Raw genomic sequence first — 25,228 nt, forward strand, 5'->3', positions numbered from 1 at the left:
CAGGGGGGTGGAGGATTTTCTATTTTCTGGGTGATTTTTTCCATGCCCCCCTAGTAAATTATAGTAAAAATCTATGGCCCCCTCATCTTTGCTGTTTTTTTCCATGCCCCCCCCCTAATATATACATGCATGCTCATACACTATAGACATATCCAGTCTAACAAGTTGCAGGAACTGTAGTGGACATTTAATCGATGATATAACAAATCATTTCAGGGTATGTGACTATAAAAAGAATGATTTGCAGGGACTGCAAGTTGCACACTTTTGGAAAGGGTAGCAATAAACATATCTGGTTGTAAATTTCTGAAGAAAAGTTAATTACTAAATATGAATACTTTTTTCGTTATGTCAACTGATAAATATGATGCACACAAAGACAAGCAAAGATGTCAGTTGGAAATGGTGAACAGAAAATCAGAGGAGCAGATAATTTGCAAAGTGATATATATCTTGAAGTTTAATGATACATAATTTGCAGATATCCAGATATTTCTGGAAAGTGAGATGTACAGTGCACAAGTTCAGCATACATTTTCATTTGATGATGCTGAATTATTTGCAGACTCACGGTGAAAGTTTTAAAATTAGGAATTAAAATTGGTGAAAGCCAACTTGTTTTTACTTTTCTCTTTTTTCTAATTTAGTTGTCATAAAACCAAGTAGCTGCCACTGAAAGCAACAATGCTGAGGAATATTTTAGAACATTTCTTGAACAAAACACCTTATCAAAAACATGAATTCACATGTTATTCTGCTCATTCCATTAACAATCCAATGTTCATATTAAAATGCAGATAACCCTGTGTAAGTCAAAGTTCACATTTTGTCAGCAGTATTTTTCAAAATTGACAGAGCATTCATATTTCCAATTTTTTTAACAAACTTTAATTTTAAAATAGTCATGATGCGCATGTTTTCAGATGACACGAAACAATACATGCTAATTTGTTTTTTTGCCTTTTCTGCCAGCCGCCACTGAGAAATATTTAATTATACATATCAGAATGAATGGGACACAAAGTATTGGCATCTATACACAATGTGTAAGCCTATCCACATTTCTCCTAGCCTCATACACACTGAGATCACTTCTTGGACTACAGCAAATTTCTTGTGTACACAATATTTCAACAATCCGACACCATAGCATTGATGCAGTGCCACATGATCTTCTGGATGCACATACAGGATTATTGGAATATCAACCCTTTAGTAAATTTTTCACCATATATTTTTGACAGTAATACATAATATTTTTAAGGAAAGGGAACAAGTTCCATCTGTTTGGGCAACGAAAGGATATTTGTTTTTATGAATGACCATGACAAAGACATTTACATGTTAGACAGATGGTATGTTTTGACCATCTCAGTTGCTGATGGCTTTGATTTGAAGTGTTGAATTTGTAGAACTTCTTCAACTGTAGAAAATTTTTCAATACACAGAACACCATTGTAAAAACATGGTTGAACTTCTGACACCATAATATTAATGTATGCTACTTTCTGAATGCTCACAGTTTTTTTCAAAGCTATATTTCTCATCAAAGATGACAAGGAAACCCCCTCATACCATATATTTTCAAAAAGTAGAGAATCTAAAGTTTAGTATGGTAGCAGTAGTGTACTCAAAGGATGAAGTGGGTGTATATTTAGGGTAAAAAAGCCTCAATTTTGGTATTAATGATAAAAATTAAGTCATAAACTAGACAGTTTTCTGAAATGTAATATTTCACTTGAAAGGAGAGTATATGTAGAAAAAAACAGCTATTTTATTTGGCATTATCCATCCTCATTTTAAAATTGTAGGGGTTAAAGACTGACACTCTAATAATTGATTTAAATCATGATCAGCAAAATTAAAATGCCTCTTATTAAAAATGTAAGAGCTTTATTGCCGAACAAAACCAATTGATAGTTGTTTTGTTACATAGCATTTAAGAAACATAATGTGAAAATTTCAGTAAATTTGACCGCCGCCGGAGTGGAGTTAAATTCTTTGGAAATTTTCAAATTGGGAGGAAAAAGAAGCCAAGAAATCGGGTGATTTGCAACATTTGCATAAATTAACAATTCTTTATCACACAACTTTCAACTGCTTTACAAGCTACAATGTAAACCCAACCTTAAAAAGACATTTGCTGTAATTTTTAGCATTTGTTCAATGTTCATCTCTGTGTATCAGCATTTGTTTGTTATTCTATCACTACATAGAACACCAAATGCTGTATTTAGCCAACATACCAATGTGAACATAAATGACCATTGTTATTGTTGACAAATGAATTCTAGTCTGGACTTGATCCAAGATCTCTTTTCGTCAAAAACAACCCTGACTGTTCACTGTATGGTTTGTGTCGACATGCTATTAAAATACTGGACATTTCATGACGGTTCAGGGAGGAGAACAAGATAGTACAGTAGATGCATAAAACAAACCACTGTGAATATTACCGAATTTAGCAGCTAAAGGAGTCAACTAAACATGTTGAGTTTATCTGTCACCCAGGTAGCGTCTATGGTTCTCTTTTGTAGAGATCAGAAATTCTGGGCAAATATTGAATTGATGTTTTTTTCCTTGGCCCCCCCTAAAAGATTGCCGTATTTTTGTCTGCCCCCCCCCCTAAATTTTCTTGGGAAAAATGGGTGGCCCCCCCTGAAAATCCTCCACCCCCCCTGGAAGTAAATTCTGAATCGTCCCTAATATAATAGCAATAACCCCCTTCGCAGTCGGGTATACACTCGATTTTAGTACAATTCGCTCCATATAGCACTTGCCTATCGGCTCGTGCTATATGTCGCGCATTGTACCAAAATCTCGTGTATACCCTCCTGCGGCGGGGTTATTGCTTATATATATATATATATATATATATATATATATATATATATATATATATATATATATATATATATATATATATATACATCAATACATGTATCAATACAATGTACATATATATGAGTTAACAGGCTAGGCTCGACTAGCACAAGACTATATCGTAGCTCTTATTGTCCGTGTATTCTGCGGAATTTGAATTGTATTATATTTCTTTAATATTAAATATGGCAATAAACTAATGATGACGACGATGACGATGACGATGATGATGATGATGATGATGATGATGATGATGATGATGATTGACTTGTCGCCTAAATAACCAACGTGTCGGTTTTCCACGCGGCGTCGCCTGACCTCATCCGACGACGCGACGATATCATACAAACGAGGCAACTCCACGGGCAACTCCGAAATTTCGAGTACCCCTTGCCAACCATGATGAATTTGAGTAACCCCCCTCTCTAACTCAGAATTTTGACTGACCTCCCCCTCTTAGGAAAGCTAAATACCAATACACGTCTTTGTAAAATTTACAAAATACAGCTATTAGTAAAGACCTTTCAAATTCTGATGTGCCCTGCTTTACTATAATCGGTTATCTAATGACGGTTGAAAAAGGTGAAACAAACTAAATGAAATTCAAAGTGACAACGAAATATAGATATTAAAGCTCACGCTATAACTAGTATCTAACCACATAGTACTGTTTAATTTGGATGGGTATCATGACTGGGTTTCACTAGGATATATGACTGGGCAGAGTTTGAAAGTACAAGGGGAATAACATGCACGAGGCTGAGGGGAGTGTCAGGGGATATTCACTATCTTGCGTGGAAAATTTTGAGAAATTGATTTGTGCAATGGTTCAGTCTGGTGCAATCTGAAAGCCTCAAAGGTGTTTTTTATTTATTTTTAACTCATAAAACTGTTAGAACACCCTAAGGGGAGAGCACGGTAGGGGGATGTCCCCCCTCTCGCATCGAAAACTTTGAGATTTGATGGTGCAACCATGGTGCAATTTGACAGGTGTTTCAATTTATTTTGCTCCAAAAATTGAGTAACCCCTTTCTTCCTCTTCACATTTTAAGCAACCCTCTTGAAGTTTTCGATTTTTTGAGTTACTTCCTCACATGCTTACGATCCCCAGGCCGTGAATAATGACGGCTCCCTTAGGTATACTAGTCCCAGATCGGTCTGAAAGTTCTTTAAAAGGTTCCGTGGTGAATTGCACACAGTGAACGTTCATGATTCTAATTAACTAAATTAAAGGTTTCACCCTAACAAATATTTTCGTGGCCTAATTATGAAATACAACATTCATTTTGAGTTTCATGATATATGCCAGTCTTGTACGCCAATACGTTATACAACATAAAATCGCATTTTTGGTTGTTTACTGTACATATACCTACAGAGTTTGACACGACCAAGGAAATGCTCTGTGGGATGACCGGAGATTGGCCTAGATCTCTTGCGTGGATCGCTCCGGATCACTGTTGTTACTACCAAGAGTATAATCAATATTTTGGTCAAGAGCACCAGCCTGAGGGCATGTGTTGTTACGGTAACTTTATTACACCGAAAATTTGAAATCATCACAAAATCCAGTATTTGTACTGTGCGTATGTGCGCTACCAATGGCGTTCGGACCGCTTGCCGGCAAAAGGGCAATAGCAATTCAAACCACGTTATATCACACTTTTTTTGGAATGTCACGTTGCGGAGTTTCATCCAATCACGAGATCAGTACTGTAGTTGAGATGTAATAATATATTATAGCTTTGCATGAGAGAAAATGTCAAGAGAGTTTGACCGGTTGACCTCGCTGTTAATTTTATGCAGGAAATTACAATAACAATGCTCGGTCGAATGACGTATTGCCTTGAGGGCGGGATCGCCAGTGGTATAGGGGGAGGAGTACCTTCAAGATAGTGATAAGTGGTGCGGATTACCGTCGCCTAGGTGTCTGGCGTATACGCGTGCCGAAAGACACCTATGGTTGATTTTCGGTTGACCAGTCTGATGGCAGAGTTGCAAATACCTGGACTGAACTATTCTGTATTTTGTAGGTGTCGTTGCCCGGTGTCGTTGGCACTTTGACAATAAAAGTAAAGATGCACACATATTGAGTTTATTGTCTTGTTTATGAGCGGCCAGTATTTCCAACGGCATAAGAAATCGTTTAAATTGATGCGTCCATTTACAAGTTCAATGACATGATGGCAAGGGCAAAGACGCGGCCCGTGCACAATAAGCCATGAACCAGACAGCTTGTAAAGCTCACCAAAATTTGATTCACGAATCCCGTTCGTGTCTCAGTTAGTTTTCTAAAAACTTGGACTATGGTCTTGTATGCCTTTTTTTTCTGGCCAGACCAAATTTAATACCTACCCAGACAAAAGTGTCGTAATGTTTGTGTATCGAACAGGCGCACTGCAGAGTAAATTAAAGTTCTATCGCCCAATGGTCATGAAATCATTCAGGATCACCATTTTGCCTTGACTTTTGACAATGAACGGACATAGACGAATAGAACTTTGCTTTTAATACTCCTTTATTTCCCCGTATGATCGACTTCACTAGTACGTACATTTGGTCACAGGTCACCCAGAAAAAAAATGAGTGGGTTCAATGATACAGTGGCCGGAAATTTTTTCAGAGCGAGAAATTTTCGCAAACTTCGCGAGGGCAAAAGAAAGCGAAAACTAATCCTTGCGATATATGTAAAAAAAAACATTGCGTGATTTACATCATGAAATGTAACACACTCAGTGCCATGATCACTGAACTTTTATAGTAAGCCTGTTACCTTGAAGGTAATACTGTAGATAACACGAGGGCTTCAAACGCACAATGGTACAAACAACACACAAGTGTGGCCGTCCCGTCTCGGGACTGTTCTCGGAGCGGGACCGTTTTCTCTGGTTTTCCGTCAATGTTTCCACCACGGACAAATGGTAACAACACTGAACAAAACCTGAATTATATGCTTGTCAAACCAGTTTGTGTCAGTGCCGCCGGTAACCGCGCACAACCCAAAGGTTTGACCGTCACTTAATATCGAACAGTATTCAAAGAAACGGTCCTACTAATTACTGCCGTCCCTGCCCGTCATTCTTCTAGCAATGCCCGTCACGAAATTGGCCTTTTCAATACAGTAATAGGTCGATATCTTAATATTCCACAACATTTGTTTGTGATATAAACTTATAAAATCATAGTCCAGGGCCCCAAACCGCCGATCGATTTACGACCCGATAGTTATGCCGCTGACGCTGATATTCACCGTTGGTTGCCTGTGTGTGCGTACATGGACAGTCTGCATAGCCCTTAAATGTGGTCTTGGTTTGATCAAACTTACAATTAAGGAGTATATATCAAAACAGATAAATGATTTATGTTTTCACATGGATTCACAAAAAGTTTCGCCCCGGTGTTCATTTTGGCCCTGGAATTCCATCTACCCACCCTTTGCAGAGTAGTAAGCTTATTGGGCAAGTAAACATGGATGCGCCGGTGCGATTCAACGATCAACCTGTATATCGGATCGAAAGTCAACAATTTTACGGCTCGGACTATGATTTACAAGTGTATATAGAAAGTATAAGGCGCGGGGTATTATATATTGACTGATTACTGTAGCTATGATAGGCTACATTCAGGACGGGCAGCGACGGGCAGTAATTAGTAGGCAAAACAGGTGGTTTTCACCGTGGGCAGAACTCGGTGCAATGATACTGAACATTAATAGTAAGCCCGTCACCTTGAAGGTAATACTGTAGGTGAAACAAGGACTTCAAACGCACGATGATACAAACAACACCACAAGTGAAACGTACACATAGAAATACACGCGTTCCTACGTTGTGCCCATCCGGGCCACGCGATTAAAATATGACTGATACTGCTGGATAGTGTTAATTGGGTCGGTAAACAGTCAATTAATAGTTTAATTGACTACCTGGGTGATTGGCAGGTCGTGTCCAACGACGCATATGCAAAGCAGGCCAAAAGACAAAAGCCCCCAAAGTTATTGACAGCTGGCCAGGGTCACCATGAATACGTAATGAAGCTTCACTACGCAGAAACTGCGTAGTCAAGCCCTTCTTAACCGGTCAAACTCTCTTGGCATTTTCCGGCATGGTCAATACCAGTGAATTTGTGACCTCATACCCTCCGATACTTACAGATAATGTATCCAATTATCCATCAATCCTACCAAAGATGTTTTCTACATCTTCAAAGTTAGCGACATCTCAAAAACTATAAAATAATAGCATTAATATATCCCCGTCCTCCCACAATAGACTCATCAAGCAAACTTTGCACTCCATAATGTACTCGGCTCCGCCTTGTTGTGCAAATTTTGCTTTCGTCCATTATAAGCTGGGAGGGGTACATTATTGCTTAAATAGACGATCTGCTATATTGTTTTAAAAAAATTAATAAATGACAATACAAACCATCCATTCACATTTGCTTATCTTTTCAATGTTTTGCCACAAAGTGGACACTTTAAAGAAACATTCTGTAAGTTACGTTGCCGCAGGAAGGACAATTCAAAACTGGTGTCACACTTTTATTCAAAACAGCTCTGAAATGTAATATATGCGTAATAAATTCTATAGGAGTCGGCATGCCGTCGCAATGAACGGAATGTAAATTGCTGTGTCTATTATGGGTTACCATTTGTGATAAGTCTTAAGCTATGTAGGAACTAATGTCGGCTCCCCGCCCGCACCATGTGTTGTAATGGATACCGCTTATGGTCACATTCATGATGGAAAATATGTTGGCCAAATGTGCTCTACCCTTACTCTATCCTAGACTACCTTGGATCCTTAGGGCTACTGTTTTACACAAAATTTGCACGGACAAAATGTCGGCTACACGTCGGCTACCCTCCGCTACCTTGTGTCTTATGGGCTACCGATTCTGTCTCCTCAAAACAATATGTAATGTTTGAAACTTGTCCGCTACCCGTCCGCTACCCTCCGCTACCAGGTGTTCTATGCACTACCGATTTTTACTCCTCCAAACAATCTTTTAGTGAAAATACTGTCTAAAACTTGTCCGCTACCCGTCGCTACCCTCCGCTATCTGATGTTCTATGGGCTACCGATTTTGAGCACATTCTGGATGAGAAAAAATGTCCGCTACCCTACGCTACCTTGTCTGCTATGGGCTACTGATTTTGACTCCTCCAAACAATCTTTTAATGAAAATAAGGTCTAAAACTTGTCCGCTACCCGTTGGCTACCCTACGCTACCTGGCTTTCTATGGACTACCGATTTTGAGCATATTCTGAATGGCAAAAAATGTCCGCTACCCTCCGCTACCTTGTCTCCTATGGGCTACTGATTTTGACTCCTCCAAACAATCTTTTAGTGAAAATGTCTAAAACTTATCCGCTACCCGTTGGCTACCCTCCGCTACCTTGTGTCCTATGCGCTATCGATTTTGAGCACATTCTGGTTGGGAAAAGTGTCCGCTACCCTTCGCTACCTTGTGTTCTATGGGCTACAGATTTTGAGCATATTCTGGATGGAAAAAAAATATGCGCTACCCTCCGCTACCTTGTCTCCTATGGGTTACTGATTTTGACTCCTCTAAATAATCTTTTTTGTGAAAATTATGTCTGAAACTTGTCCGCTACCCACCGCTACATTGTGTTCTATGGGCTACCGATTTTAAGCATATTCAGGATGGAAAAAAAATATGCGCTACCCTCCGATACCTTGTCTCCTATGGGTTACTGATTTTGACTCCTCCAAACAATCTTTTACTGAAAATAAAGTCTAAAACTTGTCCGCTACCCGTTGGCTACCCTCCGCTAGCTTGTGTTCTATGGCTACCGATTTTGAGCATATTCTGAATGGGAAAAAAATGTCCACTACCTCATAATGCTCAAAAAATCTGTAAATGTAATTATATTCTTTTAAAAATTTTGAGCAGAGTTGCGGTCGTTTATGAAAAATTAAAAAACCGATTAAAGATTTCACACTTGTACTAATTTGAAATCTACGGTTTAACCAAAACCATCCCTTTATTTCATGCGTCGTAACCGACACCGATTTATTTGATTTCAAATGCTGCACATTTCATTTTACTGGTTTTATAGACAATTTGAAAGTAGGTACTGAATTACAAAAAAAGTTCCGGCTTTCCATAATGTCAAGTGTAAGATTGAGAAAAAAGTCCGGCTTTTCTATTACATAATACAATCGTTAAAACTTGTACCAGCGCACTAATACATTACGGCTTGAAATCTATTTATTTCAAGATTATTTGATTTTTGCGCTACCCCGATACCGATCGATACGTAGCGGAGACCTCGGCGAAAAAAAATTGTGCCGCGAATCCTGCATTGTATGACAAATTACCAGGATTATGTCCGAGTACATCGTGCAGCGGAGGTAGTGTCCGAGACGCGTTAGAGTCGAGGACAATAACGTAGCGTATGATGTACAAGGATATAAATCCGGTATTTTGTGAATACCCTTATTATTATACACCTTTTTGGTTCAATTTTACCTAAAAAAGTCGAAATATAGGCGTTTTTTGAATGCCCGTCGCTCACTGCACTGAGCGAGCAGCCTGGGAACGCGTTCAGCGCGTCCGCTTGGCGCATAGAACGAAATTTCAACTCACGCTGCGCAGTGCATTTGGTAGAAATTTTCCATCAGCAGCATAATTTCACTCAAGTTCACAGGTTTTTGACTGACCATGATATACTTTGTGAAGTAATGAACGTTAAGAAGTATGTATTTTTGTAAAAACTGTAAAATATTCACTTTTTCCCTCGTGTTGACGTAAAGGTGTTTTGAGGTTAAAGGTCAAATAGCGTCCAATAACACTACAGTTATTGTACTCCGCGTCAAAGTTATTGGACTCCCGGTCCTCTGATACCGAAACTTACTCTACGACGAAACTCCATATGTTACAGACGTAGGTGTATAATAATGAATAATTACAACAAAGACATATTTAAATGACAATAGGAGAACAGACAGATAACATCAGAAGGGACAGTAGCTGTACTTGTTGATAACATTACAAATTAAGAATAATTTGATTGTTTATATCGCTCGTGCATATATGTCCGGGAACTGGTCAGAAACCCCAGGTATATCGTCGTCGGGTGTGGCTTATTGCTAAGCAGTTTGTCTTGTAAACACAATTCAAGGTGTATTCACACGATGTACAGTGCTATATATAACTGTTCACAATTGCATTATAGTCGGGATGAAAATTTAATCACCATTAATAAAATTGGACATTATACAAACAGGGTTTGTGTCGAAGACATGTACATCAAGCAATGTATCAACACGATTTTGAAGCAAAGCAACGTTCTATATTAACAAACGAAACAAAAACAATAGAAATTTATAAATTGTGACGCCTCGTGGACATTCAACAGATACTATTTTTTTCGATGTAGCAAAAGTCGAAATTGCCAGGCAAATGACTTCCGTCATACTTGTATCATTGAATACATTGTCAATGCAATTTTCGCTTATTATCAACGACTTGCTGTATGATTGACATTTCATGTCATCCGCCAAAGAAGCTTTTAACATCGGCACATGTACGATAACCATCTTTACGGCTGTAGAAAATCGCCAGCCACGCCGCGCCACGGGACACAGGTCGATACGGTATAACTGCTGACCAAGTTTGAGCTGGGACTATTTGCGAATGTCTCGTAAGTCTAAATAGACGTGTACTACTGAGATATCGCGTCGCAATCTACATATAGCGTTCGTGCAACTTTTTGCTAATGAACTAACTTTTACTTCGCGCCAAGCTGTAGAAAGATAAACAAGTAATCAAGACAAATCTTACCTTCCGCCTGTCCTCTTCAACTTGGTAACGCTTACTGTAGCACAGAAATAATGAACACGAAATGTCTTCACAACAACCTTGCATTGTGGGTAGCCTCAACCACCTTAGACAAGTGTGAGATCGAGATGGATGTTGACTTCAGTTAAAATAAACAAAATTAAATGAATGCGTTTAATACAGCCACCAATGCATGTAATGTATAATGTAACAGTTGCAAAATACCGATGAATTGTGTATCATCGGTTTAGAAATACTATAATAAGGAATTCTTGCACTAATATGAGAGTCCCTTCTCGCAGCGACTTGCACATCCCCACCAAAGAGTATATTGTTTTTCAAAAAGACCGGCCACGTGACCGTACTTGGCTTCAAACGACTATTTACGTCATTTGTGAATAAAAATCACAACACTTTGAGATATCCGGTGACAGAAAGGATATATCTCTATTACCGTGAAAATGCAATATTAACTTCAAGATTCGACTAAAAATAGTTTACTTTTGTTCTGTTTCAATTCAGTCACTGATTTTCTGGCCAATCAAAGATTCATCCTGCAGTGTGTGTGTCGTCTGTGGTCTCCGCCAACTCCAAACCTACAAACACAAATGAAATTTTCAGTCTAGTTGTCGGATCAAATCAATTCAAAAGTTTCCCTGTCTTCCTTGACAGACTCGTTTTTAAGAATAAAAGTTCTTCTTGTGTTTTAGATAGAGGCTAGTAAATCAAGTTCTGTCCCGGCGGAGACTATAGAGAGGCGCAGTTGAATTTCTACACGGTACATTTATTGAACATATTGACAACCTCGCTGTGACAACCAAACCAATATCACTCAAAGAGTCACGCATTAACCGGAAAGTTGTAAGGCTTGAAAGGCTAGCATTTATCATTAATGAGAGAAAACTCTCCATGAAATGGGAAAAGTTGATTTATTAAGAAAAACTTACGTCGTTGCATGTTATTTACCGAAATTTACAGTATTCTGATTCAAATCAAAATTTATGACCGTACTCAAACCTCACAGTAAAATTGCTTCAATAATGATGAAATCATGAGTGTTAGAGACAAAGTATTGATGAAATTTTAGATGACAATTTCAATGCTCACCAATTTAATTTTAGTAGAATATGGGATAACTAGGCAGCTGTTTATATTCGACCGATAAATGTTATAGTGCTATCACATCATGTCAGCCATTAATATGTGACCTGTAAAAAACAAAGGAAGACGTCTGATTGTTGTCACCCGTACACTTTCCTCTGGTTATATTATTCCATGTTTTGAAACTGATCATGATTCTTTGGAATTCAAGAGTCATTTTGTTCCAGTGTTCAAGTAGTTTCTATCAGTACATGTTTCAAGTTAGTCTTCGTCCGCTATCAGGATAAACTCGATAAAGAGTTAGCCTAAAGCTGTTTGTCTGGTTTTTTTTACGTCATCGCATATCTCTCGTCTTTTTTTTCACTTTACAGACGATGTCATGAGAATGAACAGTACTTGTCAATCAAAACCTAGGTTGTCCATCTGCCATTATGGCATTGCAGTCAGTGTTTTTTTAAATCAAAGATATTTTCAATTGTTTTTCTATCAAGCATATCCCTCGCATTCCTTCCTTCTTTGATTTTGCATCATGGACTGTAAAGGAATCCAGTTTCTACTGTTTATGATTTCGAACACGATTGGAACTAATTTGGGATAATTGGATGGTGAAGTAATGTCGATTTAATCTGCAAATGTAAGCTCATCTGCTTTCCTTCTTAAGTTACACATTTGATTTTATGAGTAATTTGTAATATTGCAACATTCAGCTATAGGGCACCGGATATTTTTTAGAAATTTGAAAATATATGAAGATACAATTATCCCAAATCAGTTCAAATCTTGTTTTTGATGAGAGCGTGCCTTTTTTAACGGGGCTAAATTTGTAAAAGAGTGAAAAGATTCGTGTTAATATCATCCTGTCTGCTTTTCGATTTTACAATTCTTTCCTTTTTTTCATGTTTGATAGTATGTGAGTTGAGGATGTCCCGTGAGCTTCTTGTTATTATTGTCGTTCTTCATGAAAGGCGTCACTGAAAAGTTTTTTTTGCGACGAAGAACTACTTATATCTTTCTATCGCCCTCTACGTCAATTTGATGAAAGGAATGCAACGACGCTTGTGTAAATTATTCTCTACCAATTAATTGGTCATAATCAATCATTCAATCAATCAATAAATCAACCAATCAATCAATCAATAAGTCAATCAATCAGGTATAACAAATGAAAAGTTGAGTATAGTCTATAGACTTAAGCCATCTTTGCAGCCTACAATTTAAGCTTGAGTATCGCGTATCCGTCAAGCGTTTTTTGTTGTATTCCTACTGTACACTCGTGCTAACTCGTTTGCCCCCGCATGGCTTAATTGTGTGAACTATCTTACCAATGGATGCAACACTTCCAGTATGACGCATGATCACTCGCGTTGTCTCCATAGTTGAATTTTGGCTGTTAATCATATTATTAATTATGACGAGTAATTTTGATGACAAAGTAAGTGTACACCTTAACTTTCATTAATATGTAGACATAAGAGTATGGTAACAGTCAAAGTAATACCTTTCTCGTATAGTGGATGAAAATTCTATGTAATCGCCATTTGTCATTTCTTTTCTCCACTTGTTTATTCGAAACTGAAAAGCAAGTGAAAACATGAACCTGCGTCTCCCTTCGTCTGAACAACGCTTTATCGGGTGTCCTGATTTATATTTGACGAAACTTCGTCGAATCTCACCTTTTGGTCATAAATACTCAATTTCAACAACTGAATGATAACAGTCGTCAAAAAATCGTGCCATGCGGTATCAGAGCTGTAACATAAGCTTGTCGTATATGGTTTGCCTTCACAGGCCAAGAGGTACAACATCTTCGGAAACATACCATTACCGAGCGCAGACCAGCGCTGAACTCGATAACAGCCACGGCGGATAGTTGGAGCGACCGGAAATGACATACATGTAAGGCTGCAATAGCTGAGGAAAGAGATGGCGTTCTACGCAACATAGATTTCTACATCCCAACACGGGTCAGTCGCAATTCCACGTGACGATTTGGAGAAAATGTATCAAGAAGCATTCTAGTTGTGAATACATCATCTAAATTACCGAATGTTCAATATTCTTTTGTAATTTATTGGATGTCAAAACTGTTTCCGACTGCCATTCTGCTATGATTTAAAATATGTCCCCTCTAGCTGAAGAGTGCCCTCTCCTCCCGACTCTAAATTTTACTGTTAGCTGTGAAATATGTGGCTGTAAAATGCTAAGATCACCGATATTGTGTTCACATAGATAGAACGAGAGGTACATGGAGTGTTTTGCGTATATTTGTCGGGACCTGTAGTACTTTGCTCGGTCGGACACATCTGTTTCTAATGTACAAGTATATTTAAATAAAGCTGACTCGTGATCGAAACAATGTTTTGGCCCGAAACGACAACTGTGCGCGGCAGCGAAAAGTTAATCTCCAACAAAGTTTAAACATTAAATCCAAGTTTGTCGAAAATTTCATCCATTCATTGCTAGTAACGCAGCCAATTCATGTTTTCTGGAAATTACAAGTGGTTTAACTTTCTGTAGAGACGTTCAACTTTCTGTACATAATCTTGGCAAGGTGCAACGCCTTGGTGGGTTCGACTCGTCGCATTCCTTCCTTTGACTTCCCGCCGGCAAAAGTACAACTTACCGCGAGATTCCGAAAGACTTTTTTAGCCTTCATGGGATCTTTTATATAAATGAAACAAATGCTGGTTAAACGTTAGTACTTTTTTAGTTTCTGTTATTTTAATTAAGTTTCGAGTTAACAAAATCTATGGCGAGAATGCAATTTATGATTTTCTCACTCTTCCTCGCAGCTTAAACTGCGGTATTTACTTATCCCGCGGCCTTCGATGTAACTACATCGCCCCTTTATTATATGAAGGTCATTAAGGTTGCACATGCCTCGGAGTGTAAAGACTTAAACCGGTACTCAAAGTTTACCAAACAAAACTTGAAACCATTCAGACTCTGTAACATCAAGAATAAACAATTGGTGTCGCAAATTTTATTGCCAAAAGTTTAGTGCTTTGAAAATGTTAAATTACCTTAACGTACCTGCGATATTTGAACTTCAAAGGGTCTCAGTTCTGTGTTAGGTGTATAGATAAATGTTGAATATTTTATTTTCATAAACTAAGCCGGTGAAAATTTAAAAACGAGCCCCCGGGGCCGCAAGTATTACAACCAAAGGCATTGTAAAAGTTTGACAGTCCGGTTCACTTTTCCCGAGGTGGAGTCTTCATTTAAGCAAATACACGAGAGAGAGAGAGAGAGAGAGAGAGAGAGGAGAGAGAGAGAGAGAGAGAGAGGAGAGAGAGAGAGAGAGGAGAGAGAGAGGAGAGAGAGAGAGAGAGAGAGAGAGAGAGAGAGAGGAGAGAGAGAGAAACTAGAGTAAAATGCTGATGTTATCTAATTTTACCAGTTATATTACGATTGCACCCTCACTCTTTTGTTTAAAACTGCCAGGTTTATCAGTAAAACTTTTAAGGCTACAAAGTCGCTCTTTTGAACCCCTCTCATAAAAAAAATATTTACACGAAAGTATTTTGTGTCGTAAGCCTTCTTGAAACATGCTGAAAATACTGTTCAATTGTGCACAACCTCAACTCGTTTTGCTGCCAGGCAAGATTAAACATTCAGAGAAACATTTTACGGTCTGTACCAGAGAGCTACGCACCATGCACAACTCTCACCATGCAGGGCTGAACATACCAGTATGTTACATAAACGTTTGGATCTAATACCAGCTTTTGTAATGATATTCTTCTTTCTTAGGAATAGAGGTTTTACTTTATTATTATTATTATTATTCTTTATTTCAGGCCATAAACCCATACAGTAAAATGTACAAAAAATACAACATTACATCTAAGAAATAAAGCTAGAAAAAACTTAATAAAGAATACTCTTACAATGTTTCCAGAAACTGGACTGAAAATAAGAGTCGGAATTAACACAGCTGCGAATAACAGGGTTTTCGCTTTTCCACAACGTTCACAAAATGCAAACAACAATTTACGGTGAAGCGAGGTAAAATTCAGAATATTTCTGCTAACAAAGTTTAAACTTATACTAGTATCACGCTTCAGATTAAATATCAATCTCAATGCATTATTGTAGGCTACTTTCAGTGAAGACATTGTTTGACACTGTAATTACACCAAACATTAAGACAATAAACGCTATATAAAAAACTCTTGTAAAGAGTACACTTCACTTTATGTGAGCAATTGCCAAAATTACGTAAAATAAAATTAGCTCTAGCATAAAAACACCGCAGCTGCCGTTGCACATCAGCATCATCCGTACCTGAAGAAGACATAATATAGCCAAGATACTTTTTTGTACACACAAACTTAAGAGGTTTACCATACAGTAGTACACAGGGTATTCTCATACTGTGAGCTTTCCAGGACTTTGGAAAATTGCCATACATTCTGTCTTTGCAGTATGAAAGATAATGTCGTGCTGATTCCCATAATGTTCACAAACGTTACTTAGTTTCTGTAATGCTTTAACCGACGGACAAATCAAGACTAAATCATCGGCATAGAACAAATGGTTAACAATGGTATTTGCCAGGTGACAACCCACACCGGCTGACTTAAGCTTACTACTTAAACCATCTACATACATGGCAAACAGCTTGGGCGAAAGGATACTACCTTGACGAACACCGTTAGTTACCCCAAAAGAGTTAGAAACTGCAGATGCCCAGCGAACAAAAAAACATTGGTTACTGTACCAGTATTGTAAAATACGAATAATGAAAGGAGGTATCTTACTGTTGATCAATTTTCTAAACAAAGTCCAGTGGTTTACCCTGTCAAAAGCTTTCGTTGCGTCCATGAAACACAGATACACTGGCGAGTTATGCCTTTTATAAAAATCTACAATTTCTTTGAGCACGAAAATACACATATCAGTAGAGTGGTTACTTTTAAAACCAAATTGTAATTGCTGGTATCTAAAAGTGAATCAATACGCGAAAGAACACAAAGCTCAAATACCTTTGAAATTGCCGTCACAATTGCAATGGGTCTATAATTATCCACAGAAGTAACATCCTTAGATTTGTCCTTCACGACGGGACAAATGATCGCATGCATTAAAGTCTCGGGTAAATATCCATGTGTAAAAAATCCAGTAAAGCATAGACTCAATAAAACGCTAAGGATTGAACTAGCATAAATAAGATGTTCAGCTGCAATACCATCATTACCCAATGCCTTTCCCTTTTCTAGCTTATTTATACACCCTTTTATTCATTTGCAGTAACCACCATCGCATTGTGGAAACCAGTATCATTTAATGTTGATAATACAAAATTTTTATCACGACAGTTCGAAACAGAATTAAGCAATTTTTCATAATGTTGTTTCCACATATCAGCAACATTCTCGTGACCAGTGCACCCACCTACACTAGTCGGAAGCGAAGATAGACAACCACGAGTGGTGTGAACAGAATGCCAAAACTTACGTGAGCCCCCCTGCGTCAAGTTGTTAGCCAAAGCATCGGCTTTGGCTTGATTTCATCTCTTTTACACGCCCGTAAAGCAGATTTAAATTTTGCACGCGTTTTGCGCATAAGATCAAAAAGCGGACCATACCTAGGCTTACCATTGGAGGCCCATAACTTAAATGCATCACGAGCGGCACTGTGGAACTCGCGCACATGTTCATTCCACCCTGGAATAGCTTTAAACCCATGACCGTCTGCTTTCGAAATAGGGATACAGTTCTGAGCAGCTGATTTAAGACAAATAACAATATTCAAATACAATGAGTTCAGATTGCGAAGGTGCTCAACGTTCTTACAATTAGGATCTCGACACACGAGATAATTGCTGGGGATTTCCACTCTACGGAGTAAGCAATCGGTTATATATTCATAGGCAGACAGATTCCTAGGCGTTGCTTTACTCCAATTAGGTTTTGCATGAGAATTGGTCACGTTCTGTCGAATTGGGTCAGTATGAACAAGCTCAATAATATCAATATTTACACAAAGAGGAAAATGATCGGATGACATACAATCATACATTATACCAATGTCAGAAATAGCATTATGCACTGCATGGGTGCTCAGAATATGATCTAACCAACCAGTACTACCATGCGCCTCACTAATAAATGTAAAGTTTTCATCGAATCTACCAAGCTTTTCAGCATCAGAGATATGCAAATTATTTTCAATACAAAAAGTATCAAGCTCACTCGCAAAAAACGTACCGAAATTGGCATTAAAATCGCCAAGAATGATAACATTCGTAGTGTCAACCTCATCAATAATACTTTTGATTTTTGCCAAATAACTCATATAACTATCATAGTTTTCTCTAGAACAGGTCGGAAGATACGCACAAACAATAAATAGCTTTCTGGAGGATGTAACTATTTCAGCACCTAAAAGTCTCGTATCGTTGAGGTATTTAATCGTGAAAATTTGTCCCAAGGACTTACGCCATATGAAGGCAACGCCACCGAACGGCCGCCCGACGCGAATTCTACAGTTGTCATTGATAGCAGAAACACCACATGCGTTAAAGTCCTTGTGAATTCTCGAAAGAAGAGGCAGTTCCGCTTCCGTCAGCCAGTGTTCTTGCACAAGAATAATATCATGATCTTTACAAAGGGTCCTAATCGCGTCAATGGATGACTTTATTCCACGGCAGTTATAAGATGAAAGACGTAATGTCATAAATTAATAATATCTGCGGACGAGAATTCCAGTTGGCCATATTGCCGGGTCACGTATTTTGTCGGCAAACTCACGAGTTGTTTCAATCAAAAATGATGCATATGTGTCATATTTGGTTTTTATTGTTCACATTTGACTATAACTTGGCAGCGATTTTTGATGAAAGAAATAACCGCTTCTGGAGTCGTTGTAGGCGCGAATTGAGTAATAAAAATTTGAAAGGAGGATGAGAGCGAACAGCTTTGATTGTTGATTCTTCACTAAATTTCGCAGTACCAATAACAGGCGGAGGGCGACGTTTAGAACGACGCAATACCACAGTGAACTCCCCTTCTCTATTCACGGACAGATTTTCAGATGCCTTTGTCGGTAGTCGATCAGATTGTGATGGACGTTTAGCTTTGACAGCAGGTGCACGAGATTGAACCACATCTGCATACGAGCTCGTATGAGGATCTTGTTCATGGGACAATGGAAGTCCAACGGCTCACAAACTGCTGGCAATTCATATCGTGCCACCTGTGAAATCACATCACTTTCAACATGTACCTTCTCAGGCTTCTTCAAACCATCAACGCAGCTTTTCACTTCAGAAATTTCTTTCCGTAACAAACCGAGTTCATTTGCCAAATCAGTCACCTCAGGCCGCACAGCAATGTCTTTCATTTGTGCCACTTCTCGCCTTAAAGACTTCAGTTCTACCATCAGAGTGGAGACGTCAATGTGGGTAGTATCAATTGGCGGTAGTTTTGCCAAATCTTTAGCTACAAAGCATGGCAGGTCTTCGTTGTCAACTTCATGGAGCAATTTCACCATATCCATCATATTATTAAATCGTTTATTCTGTCCTGACGTTTTATCAACCTCCCTGGGGCATTACAGCATAGCTCAAAGACAGTCCGCTTGGCATATTCTACTTCGCCATCACTAAATTGATCGCAACATATAGGGACTCCAGCCACTTGGTGGCGCCTATTCTGGCCCATGTAAAGAAGCCAAAAACGTTTAAGCCGAATCCTGACTTAAAAATAGATAAAACACCAAATACCGGCAAGGGTAACAATAACAAGACTGTGGACTTTCACTGTACACATAACATGTGATTCAAAGGTTTCTTACAATACATACACGCCTGCCGAAAAGTACAGCCATTGCGTCACATCTCTTTCCCGTACGCTGCCATCTTGATTTGTGGAAATCTCGTTTTAGTCTCACGTGATTCACCGGTGGTATATAAGTTATGGGATGTACCCACACTAGATGTCATTTGCGTTGCGAGTGAGGTAACGTTGAATCTGGCGCTCTTTCAGAGATTTTGGAGGTGAATAACGGGCCATAGTTGAAGGTGGCCGTATGTGAGAAGTTTGAAGGTAAGCGCGTGAGTGCCACAGCGTAAGACAGCGGTATTGCTAGCGTGCACAGACAAAGGTAGATGTTGGATGTTGTTTCAGGTGTACCCGTCCACGCGCAACTTGTCGCAGCCATGAAATTTGCGTTGCTACGTAGACGTTGGCGAACGTGAACAAGTGAACATCGGAGCCATGTTGGCAACAGACAACTTTTATATTTGCATAACAATACCCGTGTATGGCCGATTTTCTGTCAGTGGCGGTTCATAAACGGATGTCACAGTCGCTTGAGGATTGTTATACACCGGATTGCGTGAAAGACTTGGAAAAAGGGAGTCATGACAGCAAATTGCAGCAGTATACATTTATCTGAAAGTTTGCATTCTGTTTTCACTATCAACAGAGTGATATTCATGTACACCCATGTCACACTCATACCTGGCATCATTTTATACATGTAAGTCAATGACAATAATTGGTAGTTTTGGGGTTATTATGAACACACTTCCTATGTGAACAATCCCCTTTTGTTGTATCCCACGCATACGCTTAAAATATTATTTGACCTGCCTGGCTTACCCGCAGACAAAATCATTCATTGTTGACATTTCAAGATATGTAAATGCCATCAAAATTGTGGTATTATTGCATTGTCTGAAATGAGTGCATTTATCAGTAGGTATATGCCAACCATCTCAAGTAATACTGTTATCAGTGTGCGACCCACATAGAATTTAAGTGGATTGATCATGTACAAAGCGTATTTACTTATATCCACATTGTTCCCCTAAAAGCAGACAATTTCAAGTTGGATGGCCAAATTGACCAGGAGGTATGGATGTTACATGATATGGGTGCTGTTAATGCGAAATACATCCAAATGAATTTCATTTTGTTGTGAGTGCAAACAGACTGCAAACATTTGAATACACGAGTATTGCTGCAAGTTCCGTTCATGACTTCCACTTTTGCTATGTGATAGGAGCAGTCTGGCGCATAACAACCCCAAGTGAGTGTGACTGACGTCAAACACTATAATGACTTTCGTTATTATTCTATTTCAGGTGCTGTTGCAAGACCAATCGTTACTTGTTTGTAGCTGAGGATCGCAGGTTCAGGCTGTTAGAATTAGTTAAAGGTAAGTATTTCAGTTATTATGAGTAAGTGAAAGACACAGTGGGTGTAACTTTTGATAATATTTTCACTATTTTTGTTCTGTGTGTCATCTACAGTTACCTGTTGTACACCAAACGTCATGTTGATATGCAGGTACTGAGCTTGCCACCAAAGTCAATATATGCATTACCAGCAGTGTTATTGTTGAAAAATGACTTTTAGTCCGGACTACAAGTCAAATATCAACAATAACATTGCACTTTACTAGCATACAGACCATGTGAAAGAGCTCAATACTTGGCACTTAGGCATGTTTTAGTCAATAGAATAAGAAACAGTAGTTGTAGCACAGACTAAAAATAGTGAAATAATCATCAGAAGTTACAGATACTGTGACTTTAAAGTGTGTATGGTTTATGATATTTATGTAGCTGTTTGTACTCAATACAGTGCACTGAAATGCACCTTCATTAGTTCCAAAAAGAAGTACACGATAGTTTGACTTATATTGAATATGTACAAGTATGCTTCCTAGTCAGGATTTCAAGAATAATAGACAATAAGTGACAACAGAAAGGAAACTGTCAAACTTTATGTAAAAATTTATACACGATATACTTCCAAATGGTGCTAATTTGTACAAATGAAAAATAATCCTTACCAGCCATTGTAGGATTTGTAATGTAACAAACGACATATTTCACATTTTTATTCAATGTGAACGTGTCACATCGTTTTGGAATCAAGTCGAACGTGTTTCAGTAATGAATACAACTATAATGTAAAAATGAGAATGAGTGTTTTTTGTGTGGTTTCAAAAACCACATTAAAAATGTTATTTGCTCTTGGTAATAGCAATTTTCACTCTTTAAAAATCATGGATGAAGTACAAAGATAGCGATGATCTGAAGGAAATCAGATTCTGTGATCTTTCATTACAGAGCTCAGAATAATAAGGGAAAATGAAAAATGTTATGTGAACCAGATAAACAACATATATTCTGATCTGTATTATTTTTTAACCAAACAAGAAGAAATAAATATTATTTAAAAATCTCAAGTGAGTGTGAGTGACGTTACAAAACTAAATTGACTTGTTTATTGTTTTTCAGGTGCTGTTACAAGACCAATCGTTTGTTTTTGCAAGCTGAGGTATCACAGTTTCAGGCTGTGAGAATTACTTACTGGTAAGTATTTCACTAAGGATGAGTAAGTTAATGGCCCACTTTAAAGTGTTTGTTTTATGATATGTATTTTGCTCTGTGTAGTCAATACAGTGCACTGAAATGCACCTTCATCAGTTCAGCAACAAGTACAGGATAGTTGTACTGATATTGAATATGCACAAGTCTGCTTTGAAGGGTATTTTTGGGTATTTTACACAGTACGTATGTTGTTTGATGTTCTGATAAGGTGAGTAGTGGACATGTTCCTGTGCTACATTGTGAAACAAGGAATGGGCTCAGGACACAACAAACAAAGAAATGTCAAACCTCACCCACTGTACAGTTAGTGTCCGTAAAATGTTTGAAAAGTTAACATGTATCCATCCTTCTGTTTTTTTGTCATGCAGGTGTATAGACGCCAAGTGGTGACAGGTTTCCAACATTGTTGCAGTGCTTCTTTTCATTTTGGCACATCAGCTTGTAAGTCAACTTTTAAGCCCTTACCTTGTTTGGAAGGCCAAGTAATGACAACTGTCTGTGTATGTGAGATATGTAGTACATTAGGCAAAACACTACCAGTTGAAGGGGTTTCTGTAATTGCTTTCCTGAAAGACTATTATGTTGTTGGTGTTATGCTCCGACATTCACATAGTACACATTAAAGGACACAACACAGTTACATTACTTTGCCATCATGTTCATCAGTAATTACATTTATAGTTATTGTTATTGTTTATAGTTATTGTTGAAAGCTCAAACAATTACTTTAACATATTACGTAAGACGGTCTTCATCTATATAAATGATAAAATGTGAGTAACTGTACAACATGAATATTGTGTGTAACATTAAGCCAGTTCATTAATTCACCCCATACAGTGTGAGTAATGAGAAAGCACATGTTATCAGTTTCACCTGTACTTTATTGTGTCTTATGTGTAAATGAACTGCACTAGGTAAGTAATATATTTTATATGTACACAAAGATGGCCAAAGGTCAGTATGGTCAACATGTTTCCAAGGGGATCATGTCCTATATCACACATAACTGATAACAGCAATAAACAGCCTTGGCTTGCATGAAAGTAAAGTGTAGTGACTGGTATTAAAATGCCAAAAGCACTGTCACATTTCATAAGCTGTATGATGCACGACTGCACTGGTAAATTCAACGATCTTGTGAAGAGTGCATATGCATACCATTATTTCTCTTTCACTCTCTTTTAGGTTGTTCGGAAAATGTCATCCATTTCTGTTGTCCGCACACTTGCCCGAATTCAACAGAATGGCCCTAGTACTAGTTTCAGACAAATTTTTGTTATTTCTTTATTTAATGACCCAAGTAAAGTGGTAGTGACAGGGCGAAAACAAATTAAACTCCTCCATTACATCAATATATTATGCTACAGTAGTTTGGGGGACATTGTTATTAGTATAATTGAAAAAGTTTTCACCAAATCATTTGACTCAAAAATGGATATGCGTTTGATCAATGTTTTTAATGATGCAACTATTCCAATATCAATCATCCATATTGCGCATGCACTTGATTCATATGTAACATTCCACCGTGCACACCTGCAATCATGCATTCCGCCACTGTTTTTCAAGTTTCAGAAATTTTATTTGACTTCAGATTTTGGTCTTATTGATTTCGCTTCTGATTCAGGTTTTTCGGGAATTGAGACGGACTCAGATCATTTTTGACAGTCATACAGTTGTACTTAAAGCACATTCTACAGAATAAACATGAAGTAAAATAAATAGATACTTGTAAATAGTCACTGATATGTGTGTAGCACGATTGCTTGGCACTAAGCTATTAAAGGTGATTGCTGTTTATGTGTTGTGGCTGTTTGTAAGAGGTATCGTGATACCTTAGACATGACAGTTGTGTTTTGCTTTGTTTATTACCTTGTAGCTGCTGCTATTAACCAACCATTAACATGGTAAGTATATGCACTGCACCCACCAATAATATTGTTGTAGAGAAAGTGAAAGAGCATGGTGTGTGTGATACAGCACGCTGGCTACATGGGCAAACGCTTCATGCAATTTGTCAATGTAATGACTGCCAACCGAGTCATAACAAGTGTTCTGACAATGTGGACTCTTACACCAAGGCTGTAACCCGGTTGATGGAGAAGCACCGCAAACTAAGCAAGAGTAAAGGAAGGGCTAAAGGCGCAGCTGCATTTGATATATTCTTACAGGAAAGGTTTGCATTTCCACGACAATCCTCCAACCATCCATCCACAAAAGAATCCACATGCCCCTTTGCATCCACAGACAACCCAAACCTAATGAAAGAAACATATACCAGTGTGGCCAGCTCGCTCGCCTCTGAAAACAAGAAACTTATTGATACCTGCCAAGAACTTACTGTCCAGTTAAAAGCCATGGAAGAAGATGTGGGTGAAATGTCACACAAAGCCACATTCAAGTTCACAGTAAGATGAGGCAGAAGGGGAAAGAATTGAAAAGGGTGGCTGCCCGTGAGGAGTATTGGAGAAAGAAATGTCAACGCTTAGAAGGGAAACATGTTCAGCCAAATGAAAATTTCCAGGATACAGTGAATGCATTGCAAGACAAGATAACTTCACTCACGAATGAAGTCCACCACCTGCAAACTCAAAACAACATGCTTCGGGCTGATTCCAATCCAATTATCCAGTTGTATGACAACGAAGAACGCCGTTTCATCCCCAAACTCCATATATGTGTTTACACCTTACTGGCACACCATGTTGGCTCCGCACATGTTGGCCCTGTCATACAGGCTTGTTTACAGCTGGTTGATAAAGAGGCTAATAGACTACCATCCTCATCAACTGTTGATAACTGGAACATAGAAAGAACTGTTATCGCTCGTAAACAACTGTCAACTGACTTGAGTGAAGAGCCCAACACAACTCTACATACCGACGAAACTTCAAAATTCAGTAAACAGTACGGCGCTTACAGTACCAGACTAAATGATGGCTCCTATAGAGTGCTTGGAATTAGGGATCTGGCCACCAAATCGGCAAAACACACTCTGGATGTTTTCAAAGATATTCTAGAAGATATAGAGGAGGTGGCTGATGACACCCACAATGAAGCATCCAAAAGATTACTAGTTA

At 38.4% G+C, this 25,228-nt stretch overlaps 2 long non-coding RNA genes across 2 annotated transcripts in view; one reads left to right on the forward strand and one right to left on the reverse strand.

Moving 5' to 3' along the window:
* LOC139135202 (uncharacterized) overlaps positions 1 to 25,228 on the reverse strand; it is a 346,824-nt gene that overhangs the window by 52,273 nt on the left and 269,323 nt on the right. The window lies entirely within an intron of this gene.
* LOC139133493 (uncharacterized) lies at positions 19,716 to 24,316 on the forward strand. Its single transcript, XR_011552607.1, has 5 exons — positions 19,716 to 19,845; positions 20,889 to 20,962; positions 22,053 to 22,127; positions 22,514 to 22,586; positions 23,334 to 24,316. It is a non-coding gene; the product is annotated as an uncharacterized lncRNA (long non-coding RNA).

This window comes from Ptychodera flava, chromosome 1, assembly GCF_041260155.1.
Source record: "Ptychodera flava strain L36383 chromosome 1, AS_Pfla_20210202, whole genome shotgun sequence".
In the NCBI taxonomy this organism is placed as follows: domain Eukaryota; kingdom Metazoa; phylum Hemichordata; class Enteropneusta; family Ptychoderidae; genus Ptychodera; species Ptychodera flava.